Raw genomic sequence first — 14,761 nt, 5'->3', positions numbered from 1 at the left:
GATCTGCAAAAGACAGGAGTGGACAGAGCTTTTACTCAGGGAAAATTAGTATTTGATACACTGCTGATTTAGCAAGTTTTCCCACCTAAAAAAAATGGAGAGGTCTGTCATTGTTATGGTAGGTACTCGTCAACTGAGAGAGAAAAATCTATAAATAAAAAAAATCCATAGAATCACATTTGTTTTGATTTTTAAATAATTAGCATTTTATCGCATGACATAAGTATTTAATACAATAGGAAAACAGAACTTAGTATTTGGTGCAGAAACCTTTCTTTGCAATTAAAGAGGTCAGATGTTTCCTATAATTCTTGACCAAGTTTGAACCACGTTGCAGCAGGGATTTTCTCCAGATCTTTAAGGATTCTGGGCTGTCGCTGGATAGCATCCAGTTTCAGTTTTCTTCATTAATTTTCTATTGGGTTCAGGTCTGGAGACTGGCTAGGCCACTCCAGGACCTTGAAATGCTTCTTATGGAACATCTCCTTAGTTGCCTTGGCTGTATGTTTTAGGTCATTGTCATGCTGCAAGATCCAGCCATGACCCATCTTCAATGCTCTTACTGAAGGAAGCAGGTTGTTGGACAAAATGTCCTTTAAGTCAGTGTAGTCATCTTGTTTGCTTTGCAGAAAAGCACCCCCAAAGTGTGATGTTTCCACCCCCATGCTTTACAGTTGGGGCTGTGTTCTTGGGGTTGTATTTATCATCCTTCTTCCTCCAAAAATGGCGAGTGGAATTGATACCAAAAGTTCTATTTTGGTTTCATCTGACAACATGACCTTCTCCGATGCCACCTCTGGATCATCCAGATGGTCAATGCTGAACTTCAAACAGGCCTGGACATTTGCTGGCGTGAGCAGGGGGGACCTTGCGTGCCCTGCAGGATTATAATATATATATATATATATAATATTCATATTCTGTCTCTAACATGATCTATAAAAGCTGAAGTGTGCTCACAATAAAAAATACACATCTCTTTTTCTTGTAGGTAGAAAAACTTGCAAAATCTGCAGTGTATCAAATACTTATTTTCCCTACTTCATTAACCAGTATTTAATACTAGGAGCATCTTTTTTCCTTATGATCCTATTAAAACAATATTGGAACCTTGGGTCTATGTTTATACAAGACCAAGCACCAAAGTATTACATAGAGTCATAGAGATTGTTATCCAGACATTGACTTGTCAACAGTTCAGGCTCTGAGCGAGTTAACATTTTCTTGAACCATAAATCCATAAGTGCCCAGTCACATGACTTCTTCAGGACAATGGGGAATCTGTTCTCAGTTGACCCCAGTAACGGAGTTTAATAGAAAACGCAGAAAGTTATTTCTACATTCCCATCGCATTCCCTAAGGGGAATGTCCATTACTGTCCATTATGTTCATTACTGTTCATTTTGAAGGCAAAATTAAAAGTAAGCCATATGACCGATTTTTACCATTCTATTAACCTAGAATATAGTCTATTGATGTAGGGTTTTCATACGCTAATACAGATTTTTGAGAGTTCAGCATCATATTTACTTAATACAGCTTGATTTCTTTAGACCGGGCTTTATTACAGGTGCAGAACTTTTTTGCTGAACTGTTTTTAGAAACATAGAAGATTGTCGGCAGAAAAAGACCACTGGGTCCATCTAGTCTTCCCGTTTAGTATTTGCCTTCTTATTATCTTAGGATAGATATATGTTTATCCCAGGAATGTTTACATTCAGTTGTAGATTTACCAACCACCTCTGCTGGAAGTTACTTCCAAGCATCTACTACTCATTCAGTAAAATGATATTTTCTCATGTTGCTTCTGATCTTTCCCCCAACTAACCTCTCACTGTGTCCTTTTGTTCTTGAGTTTATTTTTTTTTTCTAAAAACACTTCCCTCCTGAACCTTATTTAGTCCTTTAACATATTTTAAGGTTTAGTTCATGTACCCCCTTTCTCTTCTTTTGTCCAGATTATACAGATTCAAATCCGTAAGTCTTTCCTGATATGCTTTTATGTCTGACACATCCAACATTTTTGTAGCCCGTCTCTGGACCTGTTCTATTTTATCAATATCTTTTTGTAGGCGAGGTCTCCAGGACTGGACATAGTATTCCAGATGTAATCTCACTAGAACTCTATACAGCAGGGTCACTGGTTAAACCTCTAGCTACACAGCCCAATATACGATTCACTTTCTCCATAGCCTGGTTGCACTGGTGACTCATTTTAAGGCTGTCAGAAATTACTACCTCTAAATCCTTCTCCTCTGCAGTCTTTGCTAATACAGAACTGCCAATATGATACTCTGATGTAAGATAATGCACTTGGGGAGAGGAAATCTTCTATTTGGAAACCTCAAACTACAGTTTCCTTTGTTTGGACCACGTATCTAGTAAAGCTAAATCCTTTTCCAGATTACTGACACCTCCAGGAATATTAACCCTATTGCACACTTTTGTGTCATCAGCCAACAAACTTTACCTACCAATCCTTCTCCTATGTCACTAACCTTACCTACCAAACCTTCTCCTATGTCACTAACTTTACCTACCAAACCTTCTCCTATGTCACTAACTTTACCTACCAAACCTTCTCCTATGTCACTATCTTTACCTACCAAACCTTCTCCTATGTCACTAACCTTACCTACCAAACCTTCTTCTATGTCACTTACAAATATAGTAAAAAGAATAGGACCCAGAACAGACCTTTGTGGCACACCACTTGTAACCAGCAATTTACACCATCAACGACAACCCTCTGATATCTATCCTTCTGCCAACCACAAATCCACTGAACTATCCAGGGATTAAGCCCCTATTCCACGGGGCGACATTGAGGAGCAAACAAGCACGATCAGCACTCGTTTGCTCCTCGTTTCCCACTCGCTGCCGCCGCTATTACTAGCGTCTACAGCGAGCGAGTGAGAACCGGGGGGGGGGGGGGGGGGGGGGGCTGTCCGGGTGATCGCCTATCCTATTCCACAGAGCGACGGCAGCAGATCGCTGCTATGAAACGTTTCTCTTTCAACATGTTGAAAGACAAACGACTATAACGATCAGCCGACATCGTTCATGTCGGCTGATCGTTGTGTTCTATTACACAAGACTATTATCGGCCATACCGGCCGTTAATAATTTTGTGTAATAGGGCCTTTTAAGTCCAATTGTCTATTATCTCTTTATGAGAAATTGTATCAAAGGCTTTGCTGAAGCCCAGATAGATAAATTTTTTTTTTATTCTCCAGAGCTTTAAAAATCATGTCCTCCGTTGTGCACACTGGTTTCTAACAGTATGAACATTCTGCAGGCTGATTTTAATTTAGGAATTGTCATATTCCACTGTCAACCACTAGACTTAGTGCAGATTATTTCATTGATCCCTGGATTATAGATGCTATGGAAAGTATGTAAGCGCTGCAAATGTTATGTAGTCTGAAAACTTCTCTCCACTAATAAACACCAGCAATTACAGACTCATGGAGAAACAATGGAATAAATGCACTTGTCAGAATCTTTGAAACATTCTTGTTCCTCCATTTATTTTAATTAGTGACAGTATCCTTTATTCTTAGAGGCTAATATTAGATTGGGTGCCCGATATTTGATTAATTTCGTTGTAACAGGTTTAATTATTTTTCCTATAAACCGCAAGTCGGTTAGTTAAAAAAATTATAGCTTATATCAGATTATTGTAAAACGCTAATAGTGATATCTGGTCAAACCCAACTATAATTATTGTCATGTCAGAACTGAGTATCCGCTATACACTGGCATGACAGGAGGCTCAGTATGGCAGATGTCTCAGCAAAAACAGATGTCTGATGCATCAAAATATGTGGTGCCTGTATGTTACAGAGATTGGATAAACCGTTTTCAGGTTAAAATCGGCTTGGCATCTTACAGGCCTGGCATCAGAAACCTACAGCTGTTCTACCTGGAGAAAATAGCAACTTACATATACCATATGTTTTCTTCTCAGTGGCCACTGCAGGTAAAATGTAGTAGTACAGGCATTCAAATGAATGGCCATCTATGTAATGCATGGATGTATGACATGTTTCTGTTGTATGGTTTCCCATTCTGGCAACTGGACCCCCGTATTTCCTTGTAAAGGAGACTGCCGACAAGAGGGGATACAGTACAGAATGGGGGCAAGGCACTGTTGCTGCTCATTTGAAGAGATAGTTATACTCTGTTTTTGTGGAGTGCTGCGGTATAATAAGCATTTGCCACGGCAGACTCCAACTGATCTCTAGAACAAGCCGGGAGAGGAGTGCAAGGTTCCAGCAGTCGGTTAGGCTAGATTCACACTGCGCTTTTGCAATCCTTTTTTTTTTTTTTCATCCGTTTTTTGCAAAAAAACGGATAAAAAAAGGGATGAAAAGAAACGGATGCATTTGTGTGCATCCGTTTTGATCCGTTTTTCCATTGAATTCCATTGTAAAAAAAAAAAAAAAAAGGATCAAAACTGTTCCGTTTTTTAAGTAGTGTCAGCTACGTTTTTGTGTCAGTCAAAAAAAAAGGATCCGTTTTTTTTTACAATGGAAGTCAATGGAAAAATAGATCAAAATGGATGCACACAGATGCATCATTTTTTTTCATCCGTTTTTTGCAAAAACAGATGAAAAAAAACGGATTGAAAAATCGCAGTGTGAACATAGCCTTAGGGTCTGAATGTCCAAACCCTAACTGATTAAAAAAGCAATCTCTCTTTACTGGGAGATGTCATACAAAATAGCTCATAGAGCTTACATATCCCCACACAGAAGCTCGCTTATAGGCAACACCACAGATCATACCTGCCCCAAGTGTGGTGCCCCTCACGCCGACCTCCTTAGCTGCCTATGGTCCTGCCAACACATCCAAACATTCTGGAACCAGATAAAAACCTTCCTCTCCACTCTTCTCCCCCTTACGTGCACCCTCACACCTCAGTGGTTTCTCTTCGGTATTCTCACAGATGACTCCGATAACTTCACCGCCCACCATGCCACTCTTTTTGGAGAAAATAGTTTACCTCTTCCGTATGGACTGGATAGAATCCTCCCTTCTTAAAGAAAAGGGGGTGCAGAAGTTCTTCCACACCTGGGAAAGGTTCATCCCTATTTTTCCCCTTCATATAAGGAACAAATTGAAAAATAGTTTTCATACTACTACCTGATACTTGGAGCAGGAGGTAGCCCATCGCATATAAACACCGCTAACTCCTAAACTGACCGTTATGTTCCCATGATGTGAATCTTTCCCCTCCCCTGAACCCCCCACCTCCCACCGGGTGCCCAGGTCTCTTCCCCCCCCCCCCTTTTTTTTCTGTTCAGGTATTGTGATACTTTAATGATTCAAATAGAACGTAGTAATCTGTGTTCCTGATTTTGTATGATAAAATGTAAATGTCATATGTTTACATGGCTAATGTATCTTTACTGATTGCTACTACTCTTAAGCTTCTTCCTCCCCTTCTCCTTTCTGTAACTCCCTTCCTCATTTTATTGAAAAGTTAATAAAAGCATAATTAAAAAAAGAAAAAAAAACAATCTCTCCAGGCCCTTAGAGCCTTGTGTACCCATGACAGGGGACAGGCTGCCTTTGTCATCTCACATGGGTCACATGCTAACCGCAAAAGTATCACTAGGCCAGTATACCTGGGTCCCACAGATTTTGGAATAACATTAAGGCCCAGTTCACATTGAGCAAAAACAACGGAATTCCGCAGCGGAGCTCTCCACCACGTAATCCTGCCGCACTCAGTGACCTGCAGTGTCTGAATGGGAGGGTGCGCACACCGCCGCTCTCTGCTCAAAGAATTGATGCGTCAATCATTTGAGTGGAGAGAGGACTTGTCAATTCCGCCATTTTTGCTCAGTTTGAACTGGGCCTAATATAACATTCCAATATCCTTAGCATGGCGGCGACACTAACTGATGACGGGTACAAATTATACTTTTTATTTCGCGGAATAACTGACATAACAGCAAGTACATTCCACAAATCGAGCAACGTACATTTTGTGCTTCCACGCTCCTTCCGGTTCCGGTGACACAGTAGTGCCAGCTGCTTTCTCATTGGATAATGAATATAACATTGCAGGGTTGTTCTACTTGCACCCCAATAGACAATGGATTTTTGTTATGATATAATAATTCCAGCGAAATCCAAAACTTGAGTACTGGCAGGGTGGCAAGTGTTGAGGGAAAACATAATAAAGTATACCTACCAGACCCTGTGCCCATGCAGCGCTGCTTCACCAGGCTCCCGGACCCCATCAGATGTCATTTTCAGGAGTCCTGGAGCAAAACACAGCGCTGCGTGGGAACGGGGAATAGTATATTATACTTCTTTTTTTATGTCCCACCCCCACCCCCGCACCCCCCTTCCAGAATTTTCCTTTAAGTCAAAGCATCAAAGAACTCATAAAAATATTATGTAACTGGAAATTTATTTTAGTCCAGCACCAGATGGTCCGAAATATTCTGCAATCTATTATATTTATTATATATTCTGCACTTATAAAAGTATTTTCAAAGTCCAGTTGGGAGTCACTAGCATTAGAATTGAACTATAACAAACAAGTGGAACCTGAAATAATAAAGCCAAGCACTAAATGGCCGCAGGGATGAAAAAAATAAATACCACCAAAATGTCACCATTCATTCTCCCACCATAACTAATATTATTCATGAATACAGCCGGCCTCTCCTGTACTGTGTGAATAGAGAATGATCACTTGTATGAAACCATGGACTGGATGGTAAAATGCCTAGTTTCTGCAACCCACTGTCCAATGGCCTGTACTCCGTAAACTTGGACTCCATAAAACTCCATGACGTGTGTTGTGGTTTCAGTTCAAGGCATTTGCGATTGAAACTCCCAAATCTCCTACACTACAGAATAGTAGCATACGGGCACTTACAGATTTTAATGAAAGAGCCCACTGTATGAAATGACTGGTTCTTTATCTGGCAAATTGCAGCGTTTGGAATAAATGTGTAGTTCTGTGCATTTTTGGGCTGATAATACTTTCCTTTACCCGTCTTAATTTCTGTGCTGTATGAAGCCGATGAGTAAGGAAAACTAGGATTAGTTCAGCCTTTGCAGTGGTATATTGCTTGGTCTCTTCTGTAGAATGACCCAAGAGTACAAGTACAACCTATTCAAGCCCACATTATATCACAGTATAGTGCTGTGATGATATGACATATGTTTGGAAGAAGGACGCACTGAGCAAAAAGGGGATCAGGCTAGAGGAGTTCTTAGAGAAGTTCTTAAAACCCAGACAACCCCTTTTACAAGTAAATTAAAAACTTCAGAATTAGAACTAGACTTAATTTTACTTTATTTTACTGTCTGCCCTAGATTTGTAAGTATACCCTGTCTGTAAACTACCCTGACAATCACACATGCACCACCAGTTTTATACCTTTATTGGAGTAGTCCAGATTTTACCGTTTGTCTTGTTTGTTTTAGCATGCTCATTTTTTTTTATTGCACGTTTCGTGCTTTGTGTAGTGTGGTTTTTTTTGTTTGTTTGTTTGTTTTTTAACTTTAATTCTTCAACTTGACGAGTGGTTCGGAAGTAGCAGTAGGCTGTCCTGTATCATGCAATAGATAGATAAATACCAGGTAGCCATTTCACCACATCTCGACTGAATAAATTTGAAGCATTAGCATGTATAGCTTACTATCATGTTCTCAGAACTGTCAGAACGCTCAACAGAATACAAGTCTACAGTGCAAATGGGGGAAATCTGAATGACCCCACACCCCTGTAAAACTATTATTTTCTAGCTTTGGATTTAAGGGGTTCCATAATAGCTTTATACAAATATGCAATTAAAGTTTGATAAACAGGCAATAAAGGTGGAACTTCCCTTTGTAAAAGCAAATTAATTGCTGAAATTCTGCTGTTACACTTACATTGAAATTAGATTGCTAGGAAGTTTTTGTTAATGTTTTGTCGGTTCTGTGGGATATCTCATGTTGTCCAATTATATTCTAACTACCACTTTGTGAAAGAATCCTTCGGCAGCAGGCTTGTATTTAACAAACCATAAGGCACTATGGGCATTACTTGTAAATTTGCCTTTATGTTCTTTTTTAAACTTTGCAGCAAGAAAATGAGTAATACGTGTTTGGCTCAAGGCTTTGTGATAGAATTAGCAAATAATCAGAATCTTGAATGTAAAGCAGCACCAACTACCAAGTATACAGAGTCCGCAGAGATGTGTGCATTAAAAGGAACCAGTCAGATTCCGAACGCCCCACACACTGGCCCCAGTACTATGTAGATGGCAGAACACCATTCCTATGCTGCATGCTACATTTTCTCAAAAATAACATTTTTGATTGGCGCTCTCACCATATGTTTGTGATAGCTAGTGTCACTGGCTGCACCCTCCCCTCCCCCCAGACTAGCATGACTGACCTACTGAGTACAGGTAAAAGTCCAGTGTGTGGGGTACTAAGGACCTGACAGATTGCCTTTAAGAAGAATGAACAGAACTTAACTGGTGACCACAGCTTTAGGCTGCGTTCACACTACTTATATTTCAGTCAGTATATGTATATTTCAGTCAGTATATTTCAGTCAGTATTGTCGTCCTCATATTGCAACCAAAACCAGGAGTGGATTAAAAACACAGAAAGGCTCTGTTCACACAATGTTGAAATTGAGTGGCTGGCCGCCATTTAATGGCAAATATTTGCTGTTTATCTTAAAACAACGGCTGTTATATTGAAATAATGGCAGTTATTTACTGTTATATGACGGCCATCCACTCAATTTTAACATTGTGTGAACAGATCCTTTCTGTGTTTTTAATCCACTCCTGGTTTTGGTTGCAATACTGACTGAAATATACGTAGTGTGAACGCAGCCTTGAAATGTACCCGTCACTTTAAAAAAAAAAAAAGATACTATGTAGATACTGAGTGATAGGAAGAGTGGAGAGTGAAGTGCACAGATGAGTGCTTCTCCTCTTGTTCTCTGTGTACATGACAGAGACGGTCCCATAGATTTCTACTGGGAGTTTTGTCACATAACAAACCTTTCTAAATTCCTTCTAGCAGTTGGTTGGGGTCTAAATATCCAGACCCCCAACCATTTAAAAGTTTAGATTTTTGAGTAGTGTAGAATCTGTAGTTCCCTTAACCTCAGCTCAGTAGAATCTGGGCTTTGATCTTAACACCTGAGACGGACAGATCCAACCATTTTGGGCCTTCAGGCTTGCCATATCTTCTCTTAACTTATCATATCATAACTTTTTTGCATTGTTCCAAAATCCTCCTAGTGTTTTAAATCTATTGTACAGATTATTATTTTATAGCATTCATTTAGATTAAAAAATAGTATATACCCTGTATATGTTAAATAAAAAAGGCATTGCTAGGGTGTGCTTACTTAAAGGGTTTTTCCATATTGCCTATGTATTCGGTTGCCTCCTTGATGTGAATTAAGCTATTTAAATTTACAGCTCATTCTAAAGTCTTTGCATTTCCTTTTTACCTTCCAGATGCATGAATACATCTGTACAGCATATTTAACACGAGTCATGAAAATCTTTCTATGTTCTGTGAAATATGTAGAAAAAAAAATTCTCAACTTTTTTTTTTTTTTACATCTGACGTCTCTGGCTGTCGAACTGACTATTTTATTCATATGAGCAAGATGGTCCCTCTCCCACACATTAATCATTATCACGTTCCTGTACACAAGCACTGCTCTGAATCATGCAGCTTTTGTCATTTGTTTTGGCATCCTGACACTGTGCCCCTACTGTGCCACCCCTGAGTCCTTCAATAGGCCCCCCCATGCCACCGCCATGCTGTAGTTCTCATTGTCACACCCTTGAATGTATTGTGCAGTATAATTGCAGTGTACTCCTTGTATTCAGCTGAGAATGTGTGGTCATCAGTCACCTTTTGTCTTTCTAAACCTTTTAGTGTTTCGATTTCCCTTTTGCAGGTTGAGCAACTACTTTGACTAAAGGAAAGACATGTGGAACAGCAACCAGCTTTGATTTCATAACATATTTTTAGCATAGTGCGCAAATAGCACCATATGTCTACTAACACAAGGCATTTCTTGGCAGAAGGTTTTAAGGATTAGATATTTTAAGAAAAAAAGGATAGAGTAGAAAAGTAAATACAGGAAAGCATATAGGGCTCACAGGTTATAGCATGGATCCATAACCATGTGGCCTCAGAATTGGAGACTGTGATGCTTTGCCTGATACCACTCAAAACAACAATGCTCCAATCCATCTATTACTGCAAATCCGCTGCAATACTCATTACCATTAGAGTCTATAGCCCTGACTTTAATTCCGCTATGAGAATGTGGTGACTGCTTTTATTAACTACTTCCATGCTGGTAAAAATAGTAAAGACAGCATGATTACCCTCACCCTCCCCCCAGCACGCTCCTGTCTACTTCTCCAGTTCTGACTTGCTGACAGCCCGCTCAGCCAATCATTGAAGTCTCCCGCCGCAGCCAGTGATTGGCTGAGCAGACTGTCAGTGATCCCAAAGAAGCAGATGGGAGTGCACAGGAGGAATGGGAGCAGGTAAGCATGGTGTCTTTAATTATTTTACCAGCATAGAAGTAGTTAATGAAAGCAGCCACTACATTCTCACAGCGGAATTAAAATCCTCTGGAAGAATGCAGGGCCATAGACCCTAATAGAAACAAGTATCACAGCGTGAAATCCACTGTGAACTAGTTAAGTGTGAATCTACCCTAAGGGTGCCTTCACACCTACCGGATCCGCAGCGGATTTTCTGCTGCAGATCCGCAGCAGATTTGACTAAATGAATGAACACAGCATTAAATCCACACTGTAAAATCCGCTGCGGATCCGGTGTGTGTGAAAGCACCCTAAGGCACCCTAATGTTCTCGCACAGTATTTTTGCTCAGTATTTTGGTCAGTATTTTTCAACCAAAACCAAGAGTGAATTTGAAAGCACAGAAAGGCTATGTTCACACACTGTAGAAATTGAGTGGATTGCCATTATTTTAAAACAATGGCCATTGTTGTAAAATAAGGGCCATTCTTTGCCATTAAATGATAGTCATTCACTCAATTTCAACAGTGTGTGTGAACATAGGCTTTCTGTGTTTTCAATCCACTCGTGGTTTTGGTTGAAAAATACTGAGCAAAAATACTGTGTGTGAACATAGCCTAAAAATAGATTTGACCCGGGATTCTTGTTGCCCGATTTCCACTTGGGTTAAGGTCCTTTTTTTATTTGGCCCAATTATCATCCCAATAAGCTTTCCTAGGAATACTAGTTGTCCATAATGGGCTCTTGTAAAAGGGCCAGCGATCAGCCCATAAAGAAGCAAATGGAACTTTTGCTCAGCCATTTAAATTTTTTTCCTACATGACGTACATTTCCCTGTGTAAACAGGTAACGTTCAGCTCACAGTGATGCATTTAATGGCAGCATTGTTGATTTGATTGATTAATCAGCATTCGTCATCGGTAGCCTGTGTAAAAGGGCTTCTAAGATATCAGCTAGTAGAATCTGTGCATAGGATAAAACCGGTATATAAGTGACCAGATGTTAGCTAGGGTTAAGCAGTTCAATTGCGTATTATGATTGGCAATGAGCAACAAATCAAACTGTTCTTGCTGATCTTTCTTTCAGCATGCCAGAAAATGTATAGCTCATCATGCGACATGCGCATATTCTAATGTGTGATGTGCCACTCATTGCCGGATCGGTAGCGATGAGTGATGACTTCATTATTAGTGTATCATGTTCAAAGGTTCAAAAGTTGCTTTTCTATAGCTAAATTGTTGATTGAGGTGTATTATGCGGCGTTTACACGGAACGATTATCGCGCAAATTCGCACGATAACGGTCGAATTCGAACAATCAGCGTACATGTAAACGCAGCGAACGATCAACGATTGATCTTTCAACAGGTTTATAAATCGGCGTTGGATCGTTTGCAAAAATTTGCAGATCATTCCATGTGAACAGTCGTTCGCCGATTAAGCAATGTGTGAGAGAGGCTTTAAGCGATCACGAAACGAATTTCCGTACGATATATCGTACTGTCTAAACGCTGATCGTTATGAAGAAGTAAACGTTTCTCTGACATCGTTAATCGTACGATCGGGCGAATTATCGTTCCGTGTAAACGTAGCAATAGACTTCCAAATTTTAGGATCACCAAGTTACATTGATATGGCTTCACTTCCTGCCCCATGATGATCCTGTACAAGGAGGCATCGGAAGGGCTGGGGCGCTGTTGCAATTTCAGCAATTTCTCTCCATGGCTACAGACCATCCATAATATTCAGCTGGATATGTAGACTGCACATTCAGTTAGCCTGCAGTGATTGGTCAAACTGAGGAAAAAAATAAATGTAACCACTGCCAAGTAATAACAGTAAACCACCTGGTTCCTCAATGGTCAAGGGTAAAGCAAGTGACGCCAGAGAGAGCCCCCACACTGAGTTGCAGGTTTCAGACTAAACACTGTACTATAGGAAAAGTATAACAGGAAATCACAGTATACAACCCGATCCTATCCTGGATGCAGCATCACACACCTGAGATTCCCTATGTGAATATCCAGGATCTGTGGGTTGTGCGCCCTCTGGGCAATGGACTATGGGGAACAGTCGCAACTGTGACTACTGCGACAGTTCTTTTGCTAAAAAGTCATCCTGCTTTCTCCTTTTGTTGGTTGTACACGGAGTACAGTTGGCCAACAAATCTAATTGACTCCACTCTGAGGAGAACTAGACTGTGTGCTCCCCCGGGAACAGGATCAGATTTTAGCTAGTTGGTGTACCTTGCCGCAAAACGTGGGTATTCTGTTAGAAATGGGAGCTAATACCAGGGCCATATTTGGCCCATTAGGTGTGTGATACCTAAACTTTCAACTGTGTCATGGCACAGGATCCCAGCATATTGTGGCAAAAAAATTGGATCTATACTGTTCTCCTGATGTGTCTGAAAGCTGACACTAAAGGAAAGCACTGAACCCCAACAGCCATAGCATTACGATATAACTACAACGCTTATGTCCGTAATAATCTTGTAACATCATGGGTATGTCCAGCCATCACATTCCTGCCTACGGCTCTGCGAGTGGCTTTGGGGAGATGAATGTCCTAATCGCCCCCCTGGACTTTAATGAGGCTTCTGATGTCCATAGTGTTTCAGTCAATTTGAATAATTCTTTATAGTCTGCTTGAGGCATGGTCTGCTAATGGTTTCTGCTCCGCTGGGCTGACCTTTCACTCTCCTGCTGTGGCGGAGACTTCCATCTGTGTTCTCCAGTCTGATGGGGCAGGGAAGATTTGGCTTCTTCACACTGATACTAGAGTCAGGCTCTCGGTATTTAAATTAAAACCTGCCCCTGGGGCACAGCTTTGGAAATAGCACCGCGTTCAATATTACAGTGGGTCGAACTACAGCCCAAGCGTCTGTCAGCTATGAAACCACTTGATTGCATGACTCGTATTTCAACATATGGGTACTTTACATGCCAATTTCTATAAGATTGCTGTATTCTATTTCCAAAGGTTAATGTGTTATTTATCTCTTACAGCTTATTGTAATTAACTCTGCAGTTCATCTCATTGTTGTTATAGCATTAGAATTTATATTCAACATTTATTAAAATGGACCTTTAGGACAAATCTTTCAGAATAGCTTGGGGCCAGTAATGCCTCCAGAGCAGAAATCCCAACATTCATGGTGATATCTTCCCTGTTTTTCACTTAGTGTGTGTGTGTGTGTGGGGGTGGGCGGGTGGGGGGGTGGGGCTACTGTCCGTTTTGGTCATCTACCGTATGTTTATTTTCTTGCCCAGCCACCCCTATAGCAAAATTGTGGTCCAGGCTCAAGTTGTTACTCTATTCCGACCTTTATGTACAGATATTTCGAGCCTTGCTAATTTCTGTAAGTGTGGATGAATATATGTTTCGCTATACAAATGCACAGGCAGGTGTCTTAATAGATGGACACATGGGTAGATAAGCTGCTTATACACAAAGATAGCTTTCGACTAAACGCTTATTCTCCCCAATCCCCCTTACACAAAGGCATGTTTAGCTCAAACCAACCCACATATTCTCAGTACTGAGAAGACTGCTGCCAGAAAACTTTGGCAATGGCTTACCCTTCTAAAAAAAAAAAAAAAAAAAATCAGGCTGTTGCACTTTATCATACTCTCCTCTTCTCTCCCCCAATACCTGCTGCCAGGGGAGTATTGGAGTTTAGAGGCCATCATCTAGAATAGATGGTTGGTCGGTGGTGTGGAAATCACTGAATTTAGGCCTCATTCACACGTCGGGTTTTTTTTGCGAACCATATTTTGAGTCCACAAAAATATGTCCACAGTGCATCCATAGTATCTGTATTTTCTGTTAATCTGTAAAAGTGGAAAGTACTTTGTAAGATAGAAGGCTTGGTCAAAATGATGGCACTAGCTAGAATGTTACAGAGGTAAAAAAAAAACAAAAAAAACCCAGATCCTATAGACTTCTATTGATGTGCTTGTGCCGTAATTATGACCAGCACAAGGACACAAAATTTGCAGTTGTGTGAATAGGCATATAGAAACCAACAAGATATAAATTTGTCCATAGTTGTGGATCCGCAGTTAGGGGCAAATTTAGCAGACGCGTGAATGAGGCCTTACATTGTGTGTGACTAGATAGATGGGTGTCTCAATAGATGTCACGAAGGATAAAGGTGTGTGTGTGTGTGTGTGTGTATATTTGTGTGTGTGTGTGTGTATAAATACAT

At 40.4% G+C, this 14,761-nt stretch overlaps 1 protein-coding gene across 7 annotated transcripts in view; it reads left to right on the top strand.

Annotated features, from left to right (window-relative positions):
• Positions 1-14,761, top strand: part of FAM110B (family with sequence similarity 110 member B) — a 119,448-nt gene that overhangs the window by 101,008 nt on the left and 3,679 nt on the right. The window lies entirely within an intron of this gene.

This window comes from Dendropsophus ebraccatus, chromosome 2 (genome assembly GCF_027789765.1).
Source record: "Dendropsophus ebraccatus isolate aDenEbr1 chromosome 2, aDenEbr1.pat, whole genome shotgun sequence".
NCBI lineage: Eukaryota > Metazoa > Chordata > Amphibia > Anura > Hylidae > Dendropsophus > Dendropsophus ebraccatus.
The sequence above is the reverse complement of the archived record's forward strand: the minus strand, read 5'-3'. Positions and strand labels throughout refer to the sequence as shown.